Source organism: Rhinolophus sinicus, linkage group LG09 (genome assembly GCF_036562045.2).
Source record: "Rhinolophus sinicus isolate RSC01 linkage group LG09, ASM3656204v1, whole genome shotgun sequence".
Taxonomy (NCBI): Eukaryota; Metazoa; Chordata; class Mammalia; order Chiroptera; family Rhinolophidae; genus Rhinolophus; species Rhinolophus sinicus.
Genome location: NC_133758.1, coordinates 66,143,525 through 66,169,036, shown reverse-complemented (window position 1 = coordinate 66,169,036; position 25,512 = coordinate 66,143,525). Strand labels below are relative to the sequence as shown.

The 25,512-nt window shown below is 38.7% G+C and overlaps 1 protein-coding gene across 29 annotated transcripts in view; it reads right to left on the bottom strand.

Moving 5' to 3' along the window:
- The window catches only part of NRCAM (neuronal cell adhesion molecule), a 299,432-nt gene that overhangs the window by 210,875 nt on the left and 63,045 nt on the right, over positions 1-25,512 (bottom strand). For 24 of the 29 annotated variants that reach the window (XM_074340544.1, XM_074340554.1, XM_074340548.1 and 21 more), the window contains exon 1: positions 23,028-23,166. The exons of 2 other annotated variants lie outside the window; for them this stretch is intronic. The gene's annotated coding sequence lies outside the window, so the exon portion shown is untranslated. Of the gene's footprint in view, positions 1-23,027; positions 23,183-25,512 lie in introns of those variants that run through there. 3 more of the 29 variants (XM_074340564.1, XM_074340572.1, XM_074340573.1) reach the window with 2 other exon arrangements.

Here is a 25,512-nt window from a genome sequence, read left to right as displayed (position 1 = left end):
AAAAGTTAAATTGCCTACTGACTTTTCTCTCTTACACATACTGGTTTAGGTATATATACATCAGCATAACCATTTTGGAAAATAATTATCCATTATCTAGTGAAATCAAAGGCACATATATACCTCCACTCAGAAATTAGAATCCTTAAAAAAAGACAAAAAGCAAAAGAACAACAGCAACAAACTTTGCACATGTGCACCAAGAGACATGTACCAGAATGTTCATAGCAGCATTGCTTGTAATCATACAAAATGTAAAAACAACCTGAAGGGATAAACAACAACAACAACAACAAAAAACTGTGATATATACTATCAGCACTGAAAACATCACCTTGAGGAAATCTCACAAACATAATGGTATGCCATTAATTATATGAGGTTCCAAACATGTGTAAAGCTAAACAATGATTTAGGGTAATCTTTGCCTCTGGAATGGAAAGGAGTGTGATCAATGAATAAAGCACAAACAAAATAATAATGTTAGATTTCCTATATTGGTTGTGTTTGTTTTTATTCTTTTCACCTTACATATATGTCATACTCATTTATAAAAATAATAATAGCTAACAGTTTACTATTTGATTTTAACAGTAACCCTATGAATGATATAAGTGCTATGTTATTCCTATTTTATATATGGGGAAAATTGAGGCACAGAAAGATAAAGCAACTGTCACAAGGTTCCAGCCTAGCCAATGACAGAGCCAAGACCAGCATCTAGGCAATGCAGATGCCAGTAGGTCCTCCTGAACACTGAGTTAGTCTCCTTCTCTTTTGTACATGTATATGTAGTATTCCATTCTAAAAATGAAAAGAATTAAAAAGGAAAAAAATGCTTGGCATTAAAACCCCAAGGACAAATGCCATTAAAAATGTTTTGCAACAAACATTATGTGTGTATCTATACATGTGTGTGAATATAACAAGAAATACGTATCAAAAATTAATAATCGTTTTATATGTGTTATTTTATTCTCTTCACATTTTTCTTCATTTTCTAAATTATCTGTAATGAATATGTATTACTTTTAAACTCAGAGGGGAGAAAAATCAACATTATTTAAAAATATCCCTGCCCTTTTCTTTTTTAAAAAATTACATATCCTAAATCACGTGGTAAATTGCATAGGGAAGTCTAATTACATCTTGCCTGGCAGATAATAGACAACTATGAGTGTTACTGGGTTCCAACAAAGGGCCTTCGTTTTGTTTCCAAAGGCAAATCGTATTTTAAATTTTGGAAAAAAATTTTAAGAGGCTGGTAAAGAGTTGCTTCGGGCTGGTCTTAACATGGCCTATGTGACTTGGGGGCAAGCCCCAAAGGCGGAAAGATACCTGGGAAGGTTCTCCATCCACAGCCACCAAGCTGAATAAGGAGAGACACACAGAATTCCATGCAACAGTCAAGAAACAGACTCACCATACAAAGAGATTAGTTGCTTGACTGGCAAATTTAGAAAAGCAGTCCTTTAACAGGAGTGCCAGTTTCCCAGTGACATTCAGGGGCGCATGGGGAGGCTGCAGAACCGGAGAGTGGGGGGAGATAGGGGGGTAGGTGCGTGGCAATGGCTGTCTGTGTGGTGCTGAGCCACAGGGCCACTTTAGAGGTGCATTGGTTTTGTTTTCCAGAAGAGAGGAAAGAACACAAAGCAGAGCTTTCTTAAAGGTGGGAAAAAACAGATAAGGGCAGAGTTTGGTAGTATTGTCCAATAAAGAAAACATTAACTACTGTAAAAGGGCATTTATAGAAATACTAGGTGAATCCCTGGGTGTCTTAGTGCCAGCACCCAGCCGCAGGTTTAAGGGAGCACAGGAACAACAGCCTCCACTCCAAGTAGCTCAGGCCTATGAACACTTTTTTCTTAACAAGTTAATCTACCAAAATGAAAAGCATATTGACTCTCTAAAGGTAATTACTCCGAAATTGCCTATGATCAACTTCTAGAAAACAACCAGAGACCACTGCGGAGCACTGACTTTTCAATGGCATCTGACACCACGGCTCCTTCACTTACCAGCTTTGTGGATTGGAGCAAATCCCTCACTTTTCCTAAACTTTGGTTCCCAGCTTGTAAAATGGATATAGTAACAGCTGCCTCACAGTGCCCTTGGGAAGATATGGTGGAACAGTGGATACACCACCTAGCACGATACCCTGCAGACGCCCTGGAAATAATCCCTGCACTTACTCACTTGTGCCATTACTTACCCACTGAGCCACAGCCACACCTCACACACACACACACACACACACACACACACACACACACACACACGGCCTGGGCCTTCTCTGAAGGTGGTAGGCGAGGGAAAGTCTTCTAAAGTCACCCCTGTCTGGCTCAGAACCTCCAAAATCAAGATTAACAACTCAAATGTATTTAAGTGAGAACTGGGAGTTATTTTTCACTTTAGATTTCATTTAAAAATAACAAACTACAAAATAGTAGCTGGAAAGGGAAGCTGCTAATGAATATGTATGAAGTCTGCTAACCAGAAATAAAGACAAAAGCTGCCCTTTTTTGTCACATTACAGTGAACATAGAAAAGACATGGAGGGGGCGGCAGGAGAGCAAAATGAAACTTCATTTCAGGGGTGAAGATAAGGAGTTAGAGTCTGACCTAATAATGCGCAGCTGGGTCTGGGTGGTACAGTCCTGAAGAATGCTAGTGAGCACTTTAACAGAGCTCCTCTTAAACATTCAACACCAGTCATTTGGCTCATGGTGAAGAGAGCTAACTCTTGGCTTCTTAGCCAAACAATATTGAGAAATTTAAATAAAAATGAAGAACAACAGGTAGTACTTATTAGGGAGATCACTTCATAGACTGTGTAGATGCCTGACCACTGTGCTGCACACCTGAGGCTGAAGTAGAATAATATTGAATGTCAACTACGATTATTTATTCACACACACACACACACACACACACACACACACACACACACACGGTCAGACAATTAAGTTCGCGAACTTATTGCAAAGACGTTGCTAAACTTTCTTGATATCAGAGGGATTATTTATTATGAATTTGTACAAACTGGACAGTTAACCAAGTTTACTATTTGGAAGTGCTGAAAAGGCTGCATGAAAAAGTTAGACGACCTGAACTTTTCGCCAGCAATTCATGGCTCTTGCATCACGACAATGTACCAGCTGATACAGCCCTGTCTGTGAGGGAGTTTTTAGCCAGTCAACAAATAACTGTATTGGAACACCCTCCCTACTCACTTGATCTGGCCCCCAATGACTTATTTCTTTACCTGAAGATAAAGGATATATTGAAAGGAAGACATTTTGATGACATTCAGGCCACTCCAGAAAAAGTTCCAAAACTGCTTTGAAGGGTGGACTGGGCACTGGCATTGGTGCATAGCTTCCCAAGGGGAGTACTTTGAAGGTGACCATAGTGATATTCAGCAATGAGGTATGAAGCACTTTTTCTAGGATGAGTTTATGAACTTAATTGTCCAACGTCGTGTGCGTGTGTGTGTCAGTGTGTGTGTGTGTGTGTGTATGTGTGTGTGTGTGTATTTCTTCTTCCCATGGGATGTGGAGTACAGCACAAGGAATAGTCAAGGGTATTGTAACAGCTATATATGATGTTAGAGGCTTAGTAGATTGGGGTTGTAACTTTATGAAGAAGGTAAATGTCTAACTATTACATTGCTTTTTACACCTGAAACTAAAAAAAAAAAAAAAAGAACAACAGGTTGGAAAACATTTCTTCCTAATGAAGCAGAGTCTCATACTTCATCAACTTCGGTTTTTGCCAAAGACAACCATGTGTCATTGTTGGGCCAATAATTTGGTGAAATGCAATAAGTAAAGACTGAAATTTCTTAGTTGTTTTACATTGGGTAGATGTGCTTGATTTTTAATTCTGAGTTTCACTGAAAACTAATTGGAACAAGTGAATTTCCTGTTCTGACAAATGAGCATTATCATGATATAACACTAAGAGTCAGAGAGTCAGAGCTTGGAAGTGGTACACATGGTTTAAGAGCAGGTTGATGACAACAAAAGAATAAGACAAACAAATGAAGAAACAAAAACTCATAGACACAGACAATAGTTTAGTGGTTACCAGAGGGTAAGGGGTGGGGATGGTAGATACGGATAAAGGGAATCAAATATGTGGTGATGGAAGAACTGACTCTGGGTGGTGAGCACACAATGTGATATATAGATGATGTATTACAGAATCATACACATGAAACCTATGTAATTTTACTAACAATTGTCACCCCAATAAACTTGAATAAAAAAAAAAAAGAGCAGGTTGATGAGTAGGAAAAAAAAATCGTTGAAAGGCACAAGCTACAGGAAAGGAAAGCTTTTACTTCAATGTGAGTTTGAAGTTTTAAAAGTGGACTAGAGTTTATAAATTTTTAAAAACCTAAAAGTAACAAAAAAATCTATCAGCTCTGCTACACCTCTTCAAAGGGAAGGGAGATTTAACAGAGGAGATGTGATGGCAGTGATAAGAATAAAAAGAAAACCTCTTCATGTCTGTACCTCAAAGGCTTAAACTGTCCTTAAATTACAGTACTTCTCTAACTTTAAAGTGCATATGAATCCCTGGGCATCTTGTCAAAACCGCAGATTCTGATTAAGCAGGTCTGGGGTGAGGCCTGAGCTTCTGCATGTTTAACAATCACGCTGCTGATGCCATGCTGCTGGACTGTAAACCATACTTTCAGTAATGTGTGTAGAACACTAAAATAGAAGCCAGAAGATTTGAATTGTAGAGCCTGCTGTTAGTTTAACACATTAGGATTTGGGACATGTCCCCAAGCTCAGTTTTCTGTTTGACAGCTACTAGTTTGCCCTACTTACCTCATGGGTCATTGTGAAGCTAAAACTAAACAACAAACATATGAAAAGTGCTTTGTTATGTGCAAAGAAGAATAGCATCTATTTTTAAAAGATCAGAAAGAATAAACATAAGAGAGGAAGAATTAGGCTTAAAACCTGTATCACATATCTGATCTTAAGCAAGTACATCGAACTTCAATGTGTTGCAACTTAAAGTAACATGAGGACCAGATCATTTTTATTTCCATCCGTGTTGCTTAAATTTATTGCCAAAATAGACTTACCTTCTGTCTCAGTGCATATATTACTTTGAAAATTTACATTCTGGGACGATTCGAGCACCTGTATTTTCCTAGGTGGGTGGTGGTCACTGTACTGCTGTAGTACTCCTTGATGCCCCCAGAGGGGCTAATAACACCCTGGGCACATACAGTCTACATAACACCATTGTTGACTGGGTAAAATGTAACAGAGACTACTATACATGCCCAACACTCAAGAGAATTCAGAGATACATCAATATGGACTAGAATAATCAAGGAAGGCTTCGTGGAGGAGGATAGTGTGTTCTGCGGTTCAAAAGGAAGACAATGGCTTAGGTAGCCTAGAAGAAGGACAAAGATAACGCTAAGCAAAATCAGAGAGGAAACTCAATTGAGTGTGTCTTTTGTGATAGCACACACAACGTCAAGCACTGCAGTCAATAACCAGATCAAGGTCACCTAATATGTTAGAACACTGAGGCCACCTCGACTCATGTGGTAAGGACAGAATACCAGATTAAGGATTGTGTATGTTTTTCCTCATGTGATAAAGAGTCATTTGAAGAATTTTAGCTTGGCAGTCACAGAAGGAATGAAATTGGGTATTTTAATGGGATGTATCAGGGAGAATACAAAAACTGTGGGAATCACTAAGGATACCTTTAAAACTCATTTTTCTACAGTGGATCCATTTAATCAGGTGAAATCTTAAACAAAACCTCTGCCTATCTACATATGTATGCTAAAAACATTTTTTTTTTAATTAAAGCTGAGCTGCTTTAGGTCAAAGTGTGATGGGGTCCCCAGGCTGTACCCTTAGAAGTTGAACCTTCAGGTCTGCTGGGCTTCTTTTTAAAGAACATACTATAGCATGATGAGCATCTAAGTTAGGATGCTGGAACTAGAAATTCAAAGGAGTCTTATATAGACATAGTTTTGGGAGAGAAGAACAGATTATTTGATAGCTGTGATAGGACCAGAGCCAGGCATTTTGGCTGTGAGTGCAGTGCTCTTTCACATACATCATTCTGTCTCAGCCTGTTACTATTCGGCAAGACATGCCAGGGAGAAAATGAAAAATCCAATATACTTATTAGTAACTTAAAAACTTCTTACTGGCTTCCTCTTATCTTCTGACACTGAGGTCTTACAAGAGCATTTAGTTTAAAAACCTAGTCCCACATCCATTCTTTAATCTTATCTCTAAGCAACTAATTGATTGAAAAAGATGTTCTCCAAAGCTTCAAACTTCTTGCTGTTGTTCTAAAGCCCTTTATAGTGAGTTAATACTCATGAGTATTTTAACAATGTCATCCCAAGATCTGAGTCTCAAAAGAGTTTACATTGGGTACAAATAAATGGCCCAGGATGGTAGACTTTAATTTATTTTTATGTAGAATATAAGGAGATGATATACGAGGTGTGATTAAAAAAACACAAAACAAACAAACAAATAAACAAAAACAACTATGGTGAATGTTTAAATTAAAAAAAAATTATTACACATTGCCATTAATCCCCCTCAAAATACTCCCTCTTGCTTTGAACACACTTATCCCATCATTCTCGCCACTTTCAGAAGCAGTTATGGAAGTCCTCTTTTGTGAGTATCTTTAGTTGCACTGTCATGGCTGCCTCAATGTCCTGAATCTATTCAAAACGTTTATCTTTTATGGTCATTTTGACATTGGGGAAGAGCCAGAAGTTGCATGGTGCCAGATCATGGTCACTGCAACATCACCATAAATGAATTTTAATATTTTGTGTGCTTCTTTAGCACTTTTTTGCAGTTTGAAACAAAATTTCATGATCCATGATTTATGGCACACTTTAAAACACACCTTTTCTCAACTATAGCTCACACCCAACTGACTACACTGAACAAGTTGAAACTTGTCACACACTAAGGTTTGATGTGCCACTTCCCATATTGAAGATCCCTGCCTTTCCGTTGGTTGGCACTTGGCAGCAGCATTCATCATAGTTTTTGATCACACCTTGTACAATAAGATTGAAAACTATGATAATATCTAACAGATTTTAAAATGTACAGAAAGAGACCTATTCAAATGAAATAGATTTGTTATATTATCAGAAAACCACATACAATGTGCATATGGACATTTTCGAAGATACTCAAAGAAATTTAGTTATGAAGCAAATGGATGGGGGTAAGTACTACTTATTTTCTTCCATTTGCAAAACAGAACACATGTGTTTGAGTGTCTCAGAAGCATCATTTCTGAAATCTGAAATCACAGAATTACAGAGTTCAGAGTTCTCCATAAATTCTCTGGGAATCACCTCAGTGATTCAGGACTTAATGTTGTCTTTTACTGAAGAGTTTTTAATGTGTATATTCTACAAGTTCCTTCCTGTGTTTTATTACCCAAGAGCAGAGGAATTTGCATGATACAAACCCAACTATCTTCGTCCTTTAATTTATGTCCATTTTCTCTTGTTCTATCCTCTGTGAACATGGACAAAACATGTCAATACCCTCCTTCCCAAAAGACCTCCACTCATTTCAAGACAGAAGGCAAGTTATGCCTCAATTTTCCAAACTTAAACAACTCCAGATCCTTTAACTTTTTACTCATAAGGCTTCTTTTCATCTCTTTAACACTTTTGGTTCCCTTTGGAACTCTGCCCAATTTCTACACATACTTTACAAAAGGGGACTAACAATGTAGAAAATTATATAAAATTGCAAGTGTGGAATCTTTTATTTACTTCTTTATTCTACTAACATAAATGTAATAAACATGACATTAGGGATTTCTGGTCAAGATGGCAGAGTAGGTAAATGCTCTGCTCACCTTCTCTCAGGATCACATGAATTACAACTAAACTACAGAACAACCATCACTGAGATTCACCTGAAGTCTAGCTGAACTGAAGACCTACAACGATTGGCATATAATACAAAAGAATCAAACTCAAGACTGGTAGGAGGGGTGGAGACACAGAACAGACTGGTCCCAGACCCACATGTCATCATTAAAAATCGGGAGGGATATCTCAGCTGAAGAGATCCTCCCTGGAAAAGAGAAGGGTCCCAGTCCCATACCAGGCTCCCCAGCCCAGGGTTCCAGTGCATGGGAAAGTACCATATTTTGCTGTGTATAATGCACACCCATGTTTTTGGCCCAAACTTTCAGGGGGAAAAAAACATCTTTCGTTTTAATTTTTTAATTCAGATTTTAATTAGTTTACATTTAGGTACTTGTTTTTTGTATTATGAAGAAATTTTAGCATTTATTTTTTAACACATTACGGTACAAGAAATGTAACGTAACAAATAATTACAAAACCCATGAACAGATACAAGGTACAAGAAATTTTATGTACCAGTAACAAATTTAGGATATTTATGCATCATAGAGGGCCAAGAACTCTTTGTCGTTTTAAGTTCATTGTAAGTTCAACAAAACCAATTATCATATTCCAGAGTATTACTTTGCCTATGAATATTGTTATTGATTTCTAGAGTTACACTTTTAACTCATAAGCATAAATAAAAGAATTAAAAACATTTATATGGATATGAAATTAATACTACCCATGTATAATGGGCATCCTTATTTTTTCCTCACAAATATGGGCAAAAAAGTGTGCATTATACATAGCAAAATATGGTAGTCCCTAAAACTTCTGGCTGTGAAATCAGCAGAGATTGTGACTGAATGAGCCAGAGACAACTGTCGTCACAGGAGTTCCTCTTAAAGGGCCTGCACATGGACTTGGTAACAGACTTACTCGTTCTGAGCTCCAGCACTGGGGCAGAAGCTTGAAAGGTGCCAGGGACATACAAGAAGAAACTGAATTGTCTGGCTTCCGAATGAGGGCAGGAGGGGCAGCTTTTACCCAGAGGGAGGAGCTGGTGGAAGTCATTGTTCCTTTGTTGATCCCTCCCCTGCCTGCATGCAGATGTAGGCAGAAGCCACATCTGAGTCTCCATCTAACTGGCTATCCCCTTTCATCTGCCCTACCCTAGCCATTCTGTGAGACCTCACCCTAACCAACTTTGGGGCACACCCAAGCCACTGCTAGTGGCTTTTCCATATAACCTGTATTATTTCATGCTACAGACTTTCATAAAATATCTCAAAATTTCACAAAACCCAAACAAACAGCATCTGGCTTCACTGTGCCCTGTTCCTCTGGTTCAGCAGCCCTAATCCTGGCACTAGTGACAGTCGGCCTCAGTTTTTCATAGTGGCCTCTTGAAGCATCTCCAAGCTTGATGCAGGTAGCAGCCATCTGAAGATTGCTTTGTGACTTATGCCAGGTGGCCCCAGGAAGGAAACAGGCTGCGGCTGAACTTTGCCTGAAGTGGGTCCCTTCTCAAGAAGCCTCAGGGCTGGTATAGCTCATGGCCAGCTTTGAGTCAACAAGGAGCATCACCTGGCTGCCTCCAAGGATGACATCGCCAAAGGGCAGAATGGCCAGGCTCCAGAGCCCTCCTAAAGCAAACCCTGCTCTGCAGGGCCAGCCCTTACACCACAGCTCCTCTGCTGTAGTCATGGCCAGTCTTCATAACCAATCAGCCTGAAAGTGAATCCCTCCCATTAATAACGTGCAAAAAGCAACCAAGGCTCAATTGGAACAGGAGGGCACACACAACCCACACAAGGGACACACCTGCAGCACCTGGCTCTAGTAACCAGGGAGACTGCACCTCACAGCACTCCTACTACACAGGCCACTCTAATAGGACGGGAATACATAGCAGCCCTACCTAATATATAGTAACAAACAGGGAGGCAGCCAAAATGGGGAGACAAAGAAATATGTCCCAAATAAAAGAATAGAACAAAGTTCCAGAAAAAGAACTAAATAAAATGGAAACAAGCAATCTACCAGATGCAGAGTTCCAAACACTGGTTATAAGGATACTCAATGATCGCAGGGAGAACTTCAACAGAGAGATAGGAAGCATAAAAAAAGGAGCTAGAAAATATAAAAAAGAACCAGTTGGAAATAAGAATATAATAACAGAAATGAAAAATACATTACAGGCAATCAACCATTGATTAGATGAAGCAGAAGATTGAATCAGTGATTTAGAAGATAAGGTAGCAGAAAACACCCAATCAAAACAGCAAAACCAAACAAACAAAAAAGAATCCAATAAAACGAGGAAAGTTTAAGCGGCCTCTGGGACAATGTTTGTATTATAGGAGTACCAGAAGGAGAAGAGAGAGAGCAAGAAATTAAAAACCTATTTAAGGGGAGGCCGGATGGTCCAGTTGGTTGGAGCATGAGCTCTCAACAACAAGGTTGCCGGTTCACTTCCTGCCTGGGATGGTGGGCTGTGCCCCCTGCAACTAACACTGAGAACAGTGACTGGACTTGGAGCTGAGCTGCATCCTCCACAACTAGATTGAAAGACAAAGACTTGGAGCTGATGAGCCCTGGTGAAATGTTCCCCAATATTCCCCAATAAAAAAATGTAAAAGAAAAAGACTAAATTTGTTATAATATATGTATAAAAAAAACTATTGAAAATATTAATGACAGAAAACTTCCCTAATCTGATGAAGAAAATAGATACCGTGTTTCCCTTAAAATAAGACCTAGCCGGACTATCAGCTCTAATGTGTCTTTTGAAGCAAAGATTAATATAAGACCCGGTCTATAATATAATATAATATAATATAATATAATATAATATAATATAATATAATATAATATAATATAATATAATATAATATAATATAAGGTCTTATATTAATTTTTGCTCCAAAAGATGCTTTAGAGCTGATGTTCCAGCTAGGTCCTATTTTTGTGGAAACATGGTAAGAAAGCCCAGAAAGTGCAGAGAATACCAAACAAGATGAACCAAAACAGGCTCAAACCAAGACACATCATAATTAAAACACCAAAGTTTAAAGACAAAGATAGAATCTTAAAAACAGCAAGGGAAAAGCTGTTAGTTATCTACAAGGGAACTTCTGTAAGATTGTCAGCTGATTTCTCAACAGAAACTTTGCAGGCCAGAAGGGAATGACGGGAAATATACAAAGTAATAAAAAGCAAGGACCTACAACCATGATTACTCTACCCAGCAGAGCTATCATTTAGAATCAAAGGACAAATAAAGAGCTTCTCAGACATGAAAAAGCTGAAGGAGTTCATCACCATAAAAGCAGAATTACAAGGAATCTTAGAGAGACTTCTTTAAGGCAAAAAATCCCCAAACAAACAAAAAAAAAAATATGAAAAAAGAGGAATAACTATGTATCTATCAATAATTACTTTCAATACAAATGGATTAAATGCTCCAATCAAAACATAGGGTGGCTGAATGGATAAGAAAACAAGACCCTTACATATGCTGCCTACAGGAGACTCACTTCAGACTGAAAGACACACACAGACTAAAGGTAAAGGGATATGGAAAAGGTGTTTCATGAAAATGGAAACAAACAAACAAACAAACAAACAAATAAAGCTGAGCTAGCAATACAGACAGAATAGGCTTTAAAACAAAGGCTATAGAAGAGACAAAGAAGGACCCAGTAATCTCACTTCAGAGTATTTATCCCAAGAAACCCAAAACAATGCTTTGAGGAGACGTGAGTATCCATATGTTCATTGCAGCATTGTTTACAATGGCCAAGACGTGGAAGCAGCCTGGATGTCCGTGGATGGATGAATGGATAAAGAGCAGGTGATACATATATACAATGGAATATTGCTTGGCCAGGGAAGGGAGTGGGTTCTTGCCATCTGTGGTGGCATGAATGGACCTGGAGAGTATTGTGCTGAGTGGAGTATGTCAGACAGAGAGACAGATGTAATGTGATTTCACTTACATGTGAAATCTAAAGAACAAAATAAACAAACAAAACAGAAACAAACTCATAGATACAGAGAACAAACTGATGGTCACCAGATGAGAGGGGTGTTGGGGGGATGTGTGAAAAGGGGAAGGGATTAAGAAATACAAATTGTGTTACACAGTAGTCATAGGGATGTAGTGTATAGTTTAAGGAATATAGTCAATACTATTATAATAACTACATATTGTGTCAGATGGGGACTAGATTTATCAGGGTGATAGATGGGAGGAGGGTTGCAGGGCAGGGTGAAAAAGGTGAAGAGATTAAAAAGCACAAATTGGTATTAGGTTGATGTTAAAGTAATTGTGGTTTTTGCAATTATTTTTAACCAGTTAAACCGCAATTACTTTTGCACCAGCCTAATAGTTACAAAACCATCATGGGAATGTAAAACATAGAGAATATAGTCAATAACATGGTAGGAACAATGTATAGTGCCAGGTGGGTACTAGACTAGCCAGGGGAATCACTTCTTAAATTTTATAAATGTCTAACCACTATGCTGTACACCAGAAATATAGAATAATATTAAATGTGAAAATAAATAAATAAAGTATAAAAAATAGTATTAAAGTGCATTCTGTATTGTAACCAATTGGTCAGAAACCATGTTCTATTTAACTGTCATTTGTAGGTAATTACTGGTAATTACAATAAAAGGTATAATTTACTGGGTGCTTCCTGTGTGCCAAGCACTGAATACTTTTTTATCAAATCCTGGAGACAACTCTAAGAGGCTGGTATCATTATCCCTATATTTACAGGACGTGCCTGGGCTAGGTTGCCAGAGATCTTGATTATGACTCCAGAGCCAGTACCTTATCACAGTGCTATAAAGATACAAAATCACAGGCTCAAAAATGCACACATGGCTTGGTCCGCGTAAACTGCTGTTACAGGTAGCATTGCCCTAGAACCAGTCTCCAGGATGAGGATTTGAATGCAGTAATTTTATTGGGGAGGGCTCTTGGGTTCATTCAACATGTATAACAGAGTAAACAAAGCCGGACAAGGCAGTTGGAGAAGCTGGGTGGTTGGTTCAGTCACAACTAAAGCTCCAGTTGACCCTACAGGTCTTACACAGTTGTCCTGAATTGGGGTGAGGGCCTTTGTTTCTCCAAAGGCCAGTCATTGAATGTACACTGCTACCCTGGGGCAGGTGGTATAACTTTGAATAAGGGAACTCTCTTTAGCTGACGGCTGAGAGCAGTCGCTGAGTGGAGGGACCTAGCTACGAGCTCTCAATTGCCAACACTGCCAGAAGCTGGAGAAAAAGTGTCTCAGTCCTCAAGGGGGCAGGGGATCTGAGTGACACTCACAACTCAACTATGGTGACTCTATTTTCTGATCCCCAACTTAGGATATGATTCTGAGTACCTGTTTATGGGCTTGTAAGTTACAGAAATCATGCAGCTTTAATGCCAAAGAAATCAAATAAAATTGAAGGGGTGAAAACTACAAATACTGCTTTGATTTATGTGTAGGAAATGAGGAATATCTATTTCATCTTTCAGTTTCTCTTTTCGCCTCTATCTGTTTCTCTGGTTCTTTCTCTGTCTCTGTCCCTTTTCTGTTTCATATTCTCTGTGACACACACACACACACACACACACACACACACACTAATATGATGACTCTGAACAAGACCTGAAAACTCTGATAACAAAGGGAAACAGAAGAAAAGAGAATAATTTGAAACACAGTAACAGGTAATTATTATGGAAGTGGATATTGCCATTTCTGAATAGTTCTGCTAATGATTATATATATATATATATATATATATATATATATATATATATATATATATATCTTCTAAATGAAAGATGTTACAAAGGATAAATACACTTTATTAGTAGTTCTCCATCCTCAGTAATTTGTTTTATCCTCAATCTTTCTGGACAGATTTTATTTGCTAAACCATATTAAAAAATATAATTGCCTCAGAATGGTTCTTGCCTAAAAATAAAACAATAACAACAACAAAAAGGCACAAATATTTACACTATGATTGTGAAGAGGAAGTTCTGCTTTATTTTCTATTTTATATGAGAACAATCAAAATGGTCTTTAAAATTTTAAATCAAAATTATTTATTATTTGTTATTATCTATTTACCCATTATGTAGAAGCCTCTAAAAAACTAGAAAAGCAACAACTAGCAAGAATGGTTTATTAGGGCATGAATTTGAAATAGATCCCCAGGGGATAACAAATCCAGCTTATATTATGGGAAAATGTGAAGAGTCATTAATTGATATTATGCTGCCTTGCTATTCTATTAACAAATGCAAAAATAAATTCTCTAGTCACCATTCTCATTTTAACATGAGCAGCAAGATATTATTACAGAAGCTAGAGTTCAAAAAGTTAACGATAAACCTGAATCAAGAATAATTTCAAAAGTACTCAAACAACAAAAGGCAGTGGAGAGTGAAAATTCAAATGAAGCAGGACATTGTCTGATTAGAAATCCATTGTCATTTTCCTCCACCAAAAATGGCCCACAAATTGCTGATACAGTCTATGACCTCTATAGTAGGATTAAATTTGTATCAAAGTTGGTGGCTCAGCATTTCCTCTCTCCTTTCTTTTTAAAATCCCACACTACAGAAAGGCATAGGGTAACACATTTTACTGTTAAGTATGATTTGAGCCTGCTGGAAGACTGCCCATTCAAAAGTGTCACCCTGAGAGAGATCTGGTCAAGATGGCAGAGTAGGTAAAAAATGTGCTTACCTCCTCTCATGACCATATCAAAATTACAACTAAACACAAAACAACCATCATTGAAAATTGCTTGAAGTCTATCTGAACAACTAGATTTCTACAGTCTAGCCCTACAACTAAGGGCATACAGAAGAAGCCACCTAGAGATTCGTAGGAAGGGTGGAGACACAGAACAGGCTGGTCCGCACCTCCATGTGACCATTAAAAATTGGGAGGGATATCTCAGCTGTGGAGGTCCACCCCCTCTCTGGAGGAGTGAGGGGTCCCAGCCCCACATGCGGCTCCTCAGCCCAGGGTTTTAGTGCTGGAGAAAGAAGTCCCCACAACTTACGCTATGAAAACCAGTGGAGATTGTGGCTGTGAGAGACAAAGGGAAGCTGTGGAACCAGGTGTTCCTCTTAAAGGGCCCATGCACGGACTTATTCACTGATGTACTCACTGACTCTGAGCTCCAGCACTGGGACAACAGCTCAAAAGACACCAGGGACATAAAGAGGAGAAACTGAACTGTCTGGATTCATGGTGAGGGATGGAGGGGCAGTTTTCTACCTGGGGGAAAACTGGCAGTAGCCATTGTTTCTTTGTTGAGGCCTCCCCTCTCCTGGTGTGCAGATGCAGGAGGGCATCATATCTGAGTCTCCATCAACCGGGCTAACATTGTTGATTTGCTCTGATTCCCTGAGACCCTGCCCTACCCAACTTCCAGGCCCATCCAACGCGCTTCTAGTGGCTTTTCCGTATAAACAGTCTGCCTTGGCTCATACTGCAGACTTTCCTAAAATCTCTCAAAGTTCACAAAACCCAAACAAGTAGCATCTGGCTTTAGCATGTCTCGTATCTCTGGCTGAGCAGCCCTAAGCTCAGCACTAGTTATAGCTAGCTCAGTAAGAGGTTTAGCCTCTCGAGGCACCTCCAAACCCAACACAGGTGGTGGTCATCTGCAGATTGCTTTGTGGCTCATGCCAGGTGGCTGTAGGCAGGGCACAGGCTGCGTCTGTACTTGGCCTGTGGTGGGCCCCTGCAAGAAGGCCACAAAGCTGGCATGCCCAATGGCCAGCTTTGGACCAAGCTGGAGCATCACCCAGCTGCCTCCAGAACAACACACCTAAAGGGCAGACTGAGCAGGCACTAGTGTCCTGCTAAAGTGAATCCTGCTCTGTAGGATCAGCCCCTGCACAACAGCTCCTCCACTTAGTCAAGGCCAGTCCCTTCCATTGACATGTGACCAGCAACCAAGGCTCAACTACAACATGAGGGCACACACAACCCACACAAGGGACACACACATAGTATCTGGCTCAAACAACCAGGAAGACTGTGCCACAAAGCCCCACAGCATACCTACTACAATAGACCATTCTACTAAGACCAGGAAACATAGCAGCCCTATCTAATACATAGAAACACACACAGGGAGACAGCTGAATGGGGAGGCAAAGAAAGATGCCCCAAATGAAACCACAGGGTAAAACTCCAGAAAAAGAACTACACAAAATGGATACAAGTAATCTACAAGACACAGAGTTTCAAACAGTGGTCATAAGGATGCTCAGTGATCTCAGGGAGAATGTCAGCAAAGAGAGAGGAAACATAAAAATGGAGATAGAAAGAATAAAAAAGAACCAGTCAGAAATAAAGAATACGATACTGGAAATGAAGAATACATTACAGAGAATCAACTGTTGAGGATCCAACCAGCAATTTAGAAGGTAAGGTAACAGAAAATACCTAATCAGAATAGCAAAAACAAACAAACAAAAAGAATCCAAAAAAATAAGGAGAGTTTAAGGGGCCTCTGGGACAACATCAAATGTACCAACATTTGCATCATAGGGCTACCAGAAGGAGAAGAAAGAAAGCAACAAATTGAAAACCTATTTGAAGAAATAATGACAGAAAACATCCCTAACCTGGTGAAGGAAATAAATGTACAAGCTCAGGAAGCACAGAGTCCCAACTAAAATGAACCCAAAGAGGCCCACACCAACACACATCATAATTAAGCCACCAAAGGTTAAAAACAAAGAAAGAGTCTTAAAAGTAGCAAGGGAAAAGCTGTTAGTTACCTACAAGGGAGCTTCTGTAAGACTGTCAGCTGATTTCTCAACAGAAACTTTGCAGGCAAGAAGGGATTGGCATAAAATATTCAAAGTGATGAAAAGCAAGGACCTACAACCAAGATTACTCTGCCCAGCAGAGCTATCATTTAGAATCAAAGAACAAATAAAGAGCTTCCCAGACACAAACAAGCTGAAGGAGTTCATTATCACCAAACCAGTATTACATGGAATCTTTGAGAAACTTCTTTAAGACAAAAAATAATAATAATAATATGAATAATAAAAGGGCAATAACTATGTATCTATCAACCATTAATTTCAATATAAATGGATTATGTGCTCCAATCAAAACACAGGGTGGCTGAACGGATGAAAAAACAAGACCCTTACATATGCTGCCTACAGGAGACTCACTTCAGATTGAAAGACACACACAGATTAAAGGTAAAGGGATATGGGAAAGGAACTTCATGAAAATGGAAACAAACAAACAAATAAAGCTGAGGTAGCAATACTTTTACCAGACAGAATAGTCTTTAAAACAAAGGCTATAGAAGAGACAAAGAAGGACCTAGTAATCTCACTTCAGAGCATTTATCCCAAGAAACCCAAAACAATAACTTTGAGGGGACATGTGCATCCATATGTTCATTGCAGCATTATTTACAATGGCCAGGATGTGGAGGCAGCCTGGGTGTCCATCAATGGATGAATAGATAAAGAGGAGGTGATATATATATATATATATATATATATATATATATATATATATATATATACAGTGGAATTATTGCTCAGCCAGGGAAGGGAATGGGTTCTTGCCATCTGTGGCAGCATAGATGGACCTGAAGAGTATTGTGCTAAGTGGCATATGTCTGACAGAGAGAGACAGGTGCAATGTTATTTTGCTTATGTGTGGAATCTGAAGAACAAAATAAACAAAACAGAAACAAGCTCAAAGATACAGAGAACATTTTGATGGTTGCCAGATGAGAGGGGGATAGGGGACGAGTTAAAAAGGTGAAGGGATTAATAAGTACAAATTGGTTGTTACAAAGTAGTCATGGGGATGTAGGGTATAGCATAAGGAATATAGTCAATAATATTGTTATATCTATGTATGGTATCAGATGGGTACTAGATTTATTGGGATGATAGATGGGAGGGGGTTGGGTAGCAGGGTGAAAAGATGAAGGGATTAAGACGTACAATTGGTAGTTACAAAATAGTCATGGGGATGTAAAGTAAAGCACAGGGAATATAGTCAATAATATGATAATTACTATATATAGTGTCAGGTGGGTACAAGACTAGTCAGGGGGATCATTCTTAAATTATATAACTGTCTAACCACTATGCTCTACACCTGAAATTAATATAAAATAATATTGAATGTCAACTGTAATCGAAAAATTAAACAGGGGGGGGAAGATGAAGGGGAATAAGAGGTTCAATTCTCCAGGTATAAAATAAATAAGCCGTGGGGATGTAATGTACAGCATGGGGAATATAGTCAACAATACTGTAATAGCGTGGGATGGTGTCTGATGTTGCTGGACTTATGGTGATCACTTCTTTAGGTATATAAATGCTGAATAATGATGCTGCAACTAATATAATAGTGTATGTTAGCTATATTTTAATAAAAGCATTTTTAAAAAAAGAGAAAAAATACCAGGGAAAAAGTATCACCCTGGCAACTGATCTATGGGTTCTACTTTCTAATAGGACTTTCCCTGAAATAAGTCTTGTCCAGCAGAATTTTGTGTTCTAACCACAGGGTAGGAGGGCAGTTTTGAATACTTTTAAGTGGCAACTCCAAAGCCAAGACAAACTCTCTCCATTGCTTTGTTATATGGTGGTACTTTTAACACTCACACTGGAACCTGAGCAGCCAGCCAATACTGTTGCATTCTGTCCTTTGCTCACTGTCAGATGATTCAGAAGACGCTACCACCAAGCCAAACAGTGGTGAACGCCAACTTGCTCTCTACTAGCCATCCTCCATCTTGTGTTCACTGATGACAGCAGCTGCCATATCTGTCCGTCCCTGTTCACGTCATCATTCTGGCCAGTGTAGCCAGCGATGCAGAGGGCAAACATGTCTGACAATGTCTCCCCACAGCTCTCACACCTGACCACATGAAGGTGGCTCACCTGGTTCCCACATCCATGATATACTGTTTCTACTGCCACTTTCACAAACACAAACCGTCCAGGGTGTCATGTTTTGCAGACATCATATTATTATAGTATGTATCTATCATACAGAGAATACAAATGAGACAGGGAAAGAGACACAGAGACAGATATGGAAGAGGCAGAAAAACCACTCTCTCCACCCCAACCAACCCCCACAAAAAAAAGAAAGAAAAGAAAAAAGAGACCAAAACAGAAGACATATTTCTTGTGTCTTGCATAGAAACTAATGAAAATTCCTTTTGTTATTGGCAGCTTTTGGGGTGAGTGAATCATGTGTTGTACACACACCCTGACGATTTACAGCCCACTGGTTTCACAGCAATGACTGACTGTTCTGTAAATCTCAGAGAACAATTCATTGTCCTTGGGACCACCTACAGCTTTCATGCATGTGCCATCATTCTAAATTACACCAACTCAGCATTTACATAAATTCATTTTCTATACATAAAATTCATAGGGTATTGCAATGTATTTGACCAAATCAGAAAGAACTTGTGCTTAAAAAGTGTTGGTTTTTTAATAACTGATGGTGTCTTTTTTCATCTGTAAAAGTTATCTTTTATTTAAAAAGGGGAAATAAAACTGAAAAAAAAAATCACACAGGATGTTTCAGGAAACTGGGATATGTGGCCAGTAGTTGCAGTGTTAGTGAATGTGCCTAGTCCATTGTTATGGAAAATATTTACTAGGGGAAAACGGCTTAAAAATGGATGTTGACACGATTGTCCTTTTTCAACTACATTTTAAACATAGGTGGTTTGGATTCTCTCCCAACCCTTAATTTCAGTAGTGGAACCAGTACAGATAAATAAAGGATGCCAAAAAACAAAATCCATGTTAAAAAATTTAAACTTAATAAAAATTAAAAATAATCAAACCTTAATCAGAGTCTAAAGTATTAATGCAAAATCTGTTTGTGGAATGTAGAGTGACCAACCTAAGCAAATGCCATCCATTTGAACTGACTTACTTAATTCAATTTCCTATTTTAAGACAAATGAATAACTTCACCGTTCAATAAAGATTTGGAATAAGGAAAACAAAACGTTGATGTGAAAAAGGCAGCATGAGTTTCTGACTCATGCAGATTAGGGTTCTGACTCTAGCTGCTGGCATTCAGTAAGTTACTTCATTTTGCTTCCCATTAATTCTCGTGTATAAAAAATGTACTGATAAATTAGCTGATCTTTAAAGTTTCTGGAAAGATGATTGAAGTGGACTATAAAAAGGGAGCATTTTGTAATTTTCCAATAGGTCTTAAGGAAAAAAGTCAGTAAGCTCATTAAGGCCATGTTAATCTAATAAAATTCACTCAAAATGCTACTATTGTAAGTATTACTTGAATTTAAAATTTTTACCCATGACATTCCCTCAGAGAAGGCACTGAGTAATGTCTTTCAGTAATCTAACTTTGGGTGGACTTCATCTCAAACAGCACAGCCTGTTATAATAGGCCCCTCATGATGTTCTGGTTGATGCTGGAAAGATCCAACATGGGGACCCGGGCACCACCCCACTGAAGAATGCAAGCAAGATCTGCTCAGTCTCCCATAAGCAATGCTCAAATCCTGCACTAAACAATGCAAGTGGGGAATTGATAAGAAACAATGATTTATACAGAAAAACAACTGTACTTTGGAAAGCAAACCCCTTTTGTTAAATAACTTCTATAACTACTGTGAATTAAAATGGAGAATGATACTGGCTTATAAATCTTCTAAATTTTCAGGTTCAAATTGTTTTTTAAATATTGGTTTTAATTTCCTTTCATTAAACTAAATAACTCACCACATTTGTCCCTGGGAAAAATCCTAATTTATTATGCCAAGAAAATACAACCAATAAGGATATATACAAATGAAATGGTAGGTAATATCAAAATGAAATGCAAATTGAGAATGAGGTGAGCTGTGTTTTAAGCATATGAATGAATACTATTGAAGGCTTAAGTATGAAATCAAATTTATGTTTTTAAAAAGATTTGTAACTACCGTGTTTCCCCCAAAATAAGACCTAGCTGGACCATTAGCTCTAATGCATCTTTTGGAGCAAAAATTAATATAAGACCCGGTATTATATTACATTATATTATACCTGGTCCTATATTATATTAAAATAAGACAGGGTCTTATATTTTTGCTCCAAAAGACGCAGTAGAGCTGATGGTCCGGTTAGGTCTTATTTTCAGGGAAACACGGTATTGCCTGTAACTCCAAAATCAATGTTTCTAGCCTTAAACCTTCCCCTAATCTCCAGACTTATGCTTCCAGCTACCTGATAGACATTTCTATCTAAGTGTCCTATGCATACCTCAAAGTCGGGTTCTCCTCAAGCATAAGTCATCTTTCCTCCTAAATTCCCTTCATGGCATCCTCATGCTCTCAGGTACCCAAGTCAGACACCTGAGAATCCCAATTTCTAACATTTTTCTCACTTCTAATATCCAAACTATCACCAAATTTAGCACATTCTAGCTCTTTCTCATTTCTCTCTCTTCCTTTATTCCTCACTGTTTCTACCCTAATTGTAACCCTCCCAACTCTTCCTCATATCACTGAAAAATGAATCTTCCTTTCTTCAACCTTGCTCACCTCCAGCTCTTTCTCTACACTCTCTCCAGGATAACATACCTAAAATGCCAATGACTGCCAGCTAAAAACCCCTTACACACACACACACACACACACACACACACACACACACACAACTTATTACAACTTATTACTTCCACATGTGGGTTTCACACCCCTATCCCACTGCTCCTTTCTGTAATGCCCTCCTCCACCTCATCCTGCTCTTTACTAAGCTGACTCCTGTTCATCTCTCAAGGGCCAAGCCAGGGGTCACCTCCTCCAGGAAGACAGCTTCTATAGACACAACCCTCTGGCCGCAGGCTGCATTTGACACCTTTTCCATTCCTTAATGCACTCTTAATATACCTTTACCGTATTGGAGTTGGTCATATTTATTTATGTGTCTCTCTTGCATCTGACAGATATTCCTTGAAGATAAGACTTGTCACCTTTGTTTCTTGAGCTCCTAGCAAAGTTTACTGAATCAAATTAAAAATGAATCAAACTATGGAGGAAAACAAATTGGAGGGTATGAGAATATTTTGGAGGATTATAAATGTTTGAAAATAATAATTGTTTTTCTTACTTATACAAATAATGTTTCATGGGTTACAATGTGCTTTCACATAAGTTATATTGTTTGATCCTCAAAACTATCCTAAAAGACAGGGTAAGGTAGATATGAAGGCTGATAGAGACTCTAAATACAGTAGCGCCTCCCCTCATCCACAGTTTCACCTTCCACAGTTTCACCTTCCACAGTTTCAGTTTCCCATAATCAACTATGATCCAAAAATATTAAACACAAAATTCCAGCAATAAACAATTCATAAGTTTCAAATTTCACGTGGTTCTCAGTAGCATGACGAAATCTCAAGCCATCCCCATCCATCTTTCCCAGGCCATCAATTACCCTTTTGTCCAGCAAATCCATGCCCATTAGTCACTTAGTAGCCTCTTGGTTATTAGATCGACTGTCACTGTATCTCAGTGCTTGTGTTCAAGTCACCCGTGTTACTTAATAATGCCTCCAAAGTGCAAGAGTAGTGATGCTGGCAGTTCAGATATGCCAAAGAGAAGCCATAAAGTGCTTTCTTTTAGTGAAAAGGTATGTTGTGTATAGGAAGAAACACAGTATATATCAGGTTCGGTACTATCTGAGGTTTTCGCTATCCACTGGTGTCTTGGAATATATCTCCTGTAGATAAGGGAGGACTGATGTATATGAGAAATTTCTCTGAGAAATGTTAACGATTTTTTAAAGGTGGGGTGTGGTTCTGTGTATGCATGTTCAAACCCAATTTTCAAAGATCAGAGCTACAACTTCAAATAAATTTCTGTTTGATCAAAATAGCCAGTTGATTTCCTTCATAACTACTAAAAAATTCTCCTGAAAAACTATCAGTTCTTTATAGAGAATTTTCAATAACCTATTCCTCTATTCACTGTTTCCTAAGAAGTATATTTTGGAAGACAGAACAGCTAATTTAGATTTCTAAAGACAAAGAGAGAACTGATTTACTCTCACCTTCAGAAGATCCATAGGTCAGGAGCCTCCTGACAGTTCTCTGACTTTGGAAACCGTCCTGTGCTCAGCACGATGCCAACAGCTGAGAGAAGTGTTGGTCCAAGTCTGCAGCAAACAGGGAAGGGGGCTGCGGAGGAAGAATGTCACAAAGATTCCTGTCAAGGAAACAAACACAAAACAGTGAAAATTGTTTTGTGTTAGTTAATTCTATTAGCCTAAGATTTCATCCTATTATCCTACTCCAATGGACAAGGAGAACTTGATACGTATTAAATTCCATGATTAATTTTAACCAAGCATTACTGTACTTAAGGACATCAATGTCTAAGAAACTTTAAACAACCTAATGGCAACAGGTAATGAAAAAAGTAACATAATTCCAATTACATTTTGGCATAGAAGCCTGAATGACCCCTAATAGCAGGAAACAACCGTGCACACAAATCAAAAAGGAAAATAGGCACTTGATCTTATTCTACTCTCATACTCCATGGGAATACACTGTGCTTTACAATCACATCAACACACAGGCTGCAGCTGAGAAGAGTCTAATACAGACGGAAAAGAACAAACAATGAAGAACTAAGTATTTGATCAAGGTTGACGATGTCAGAGAAGAGCTCGGCAATGCAATTACATTTTAGAGGTGGCTTTGAAGGCAGTGAGAAAAGAGGCATCTGGGAATCAGAAAAACAAGCACAAGGTTAGGGGAGAACTACACAGAATGAAACCATAATTAAACAGAAACCAACTAACAGAAGTGCTTGAATAGAGTGTTTAATAGGTCCCTTTTATGTGAAAATCACAGAAAGGATTGTTCAGAAAGCCTCTTTGAAACCAGAACTTGGGGTCAGGCTGTAGTGAGAAGAGCATACGACGGGAGATCCAGACCTGCCTCAGCCACTCATAGTCTGACCTTGGCCTGGCTAAGTGCTTCTCAACCTTGGGGCACATTAGCACCACTGAGGGGAGGGAGGGGCAGAGCTTTTTAAAAATATTGACGGTTTGGCCCCATCCAGGCCAAAGAAATCCCTGACCAATTAAATCAGAATTTCAGTTGGATGGAGCTCAAGCACAGACCATTTTTCAAAAGAAAAAAAGTCAGAAAGTCGTCTGGCTCTAACATTGTCTTCTCTACACATTTCGCACCTAACTCGAGTTTGTTTTTTAAACAATTCAATTTAAATGAATAGTATCCAAAATTTTAAATCCCTATAATATTAAGTAGTTTCCCAATTTTCTCGAGGAAGTGACTAAGGCTCTGAGAGATACAGTGACTTCTGCAAGGTCCAAGCAAATTCCAGGATGGAATCAAGATTTCTGGAGAAGAGAAAGTCAGATCATGAACTGGGGCTGGACATAACTCTTTCAGGCTGGGCTGGAATGATGCGAGACGTGCAGCCACACCTGTGATTAGGGACAGACGCCATGGTTCTCTGGGCAGAGGACAGCATAACCTCAGGGTTCCCACCCCTTGAGGGATAATAAAGATAAAAAATAATCCAAGTAGCTCAATTATTGAGTACTTCGTATGAGCTGGACACTGTACTAGGTAGTGTTTTCATCCTCACAAGAACTCTCCGACCTCAGTGCTATTATTATTATTCCCAATATATAAATGAGGAAACTGAAGTCAGGAGAGCTTAGTCTTCTCTCCTGAATGGTAGAACTAGAATTTTAACAGAGCTGATCTCTCTTCTATCCATATGATGGCTGGAGCAAACACAGTTAACAGGTAGCAGGAGGCATGGCTACTCCACCCAGCATTTCTCATCTTCTTTTGTCAAATACATCCTTACATTGGAGAGTGGAAACAGAAGCATCTTGGAGTCTTCCCAGAGCTTTCAGGTTTTCTCAGATTAAGTAACTAATTTCTATTGTTTGGGAGAGGATTAACATTTTATTGAAAGATGTTTATTCCCCCTTCAGAACAGACACACACATACTTCCAAAGTAGTAGAGTTTGAATGTTGAGATTTAATTACACTATTTTGGAGACTTCAACTCAGGCAACTATCAGAAGAGTCATCACGTAAATCTGCCCTAAACGACTCAGTTCATCGTGACATAGGAGTTGAGAGGCCTAACACAAATCTCTGGAACATCATTTACAATTCATCTGGAAAAAATTTACCAAACGTTCTTACACTCATCTTCAATCATCTTAGAGAAGTATTCGTGGCGCTCCATCACATTTACACTATGTAAATTATTTCCTTTCTTTAAAGCAGGGGTGTCCAAACTGCGGCCCGCGGGCCAACTGCGGCCTGCGATCCACTTTTTATTGGCCCGCAGCAAATTCCAAAAATATAGTTAGTTTACTTAAATAAACCAGGTGAGGCAATACGTACTTCACCTAGAGTGAGTGGCCCGGCTGTTTGTGTATTTTACCGAATATGGCCGTTGGTGAAAAATGTTGAAAAAAGTTTGGACACCCCTGCTTTAAAGCATTCTTACTGACTACAATACTATCTAATCTACAAAT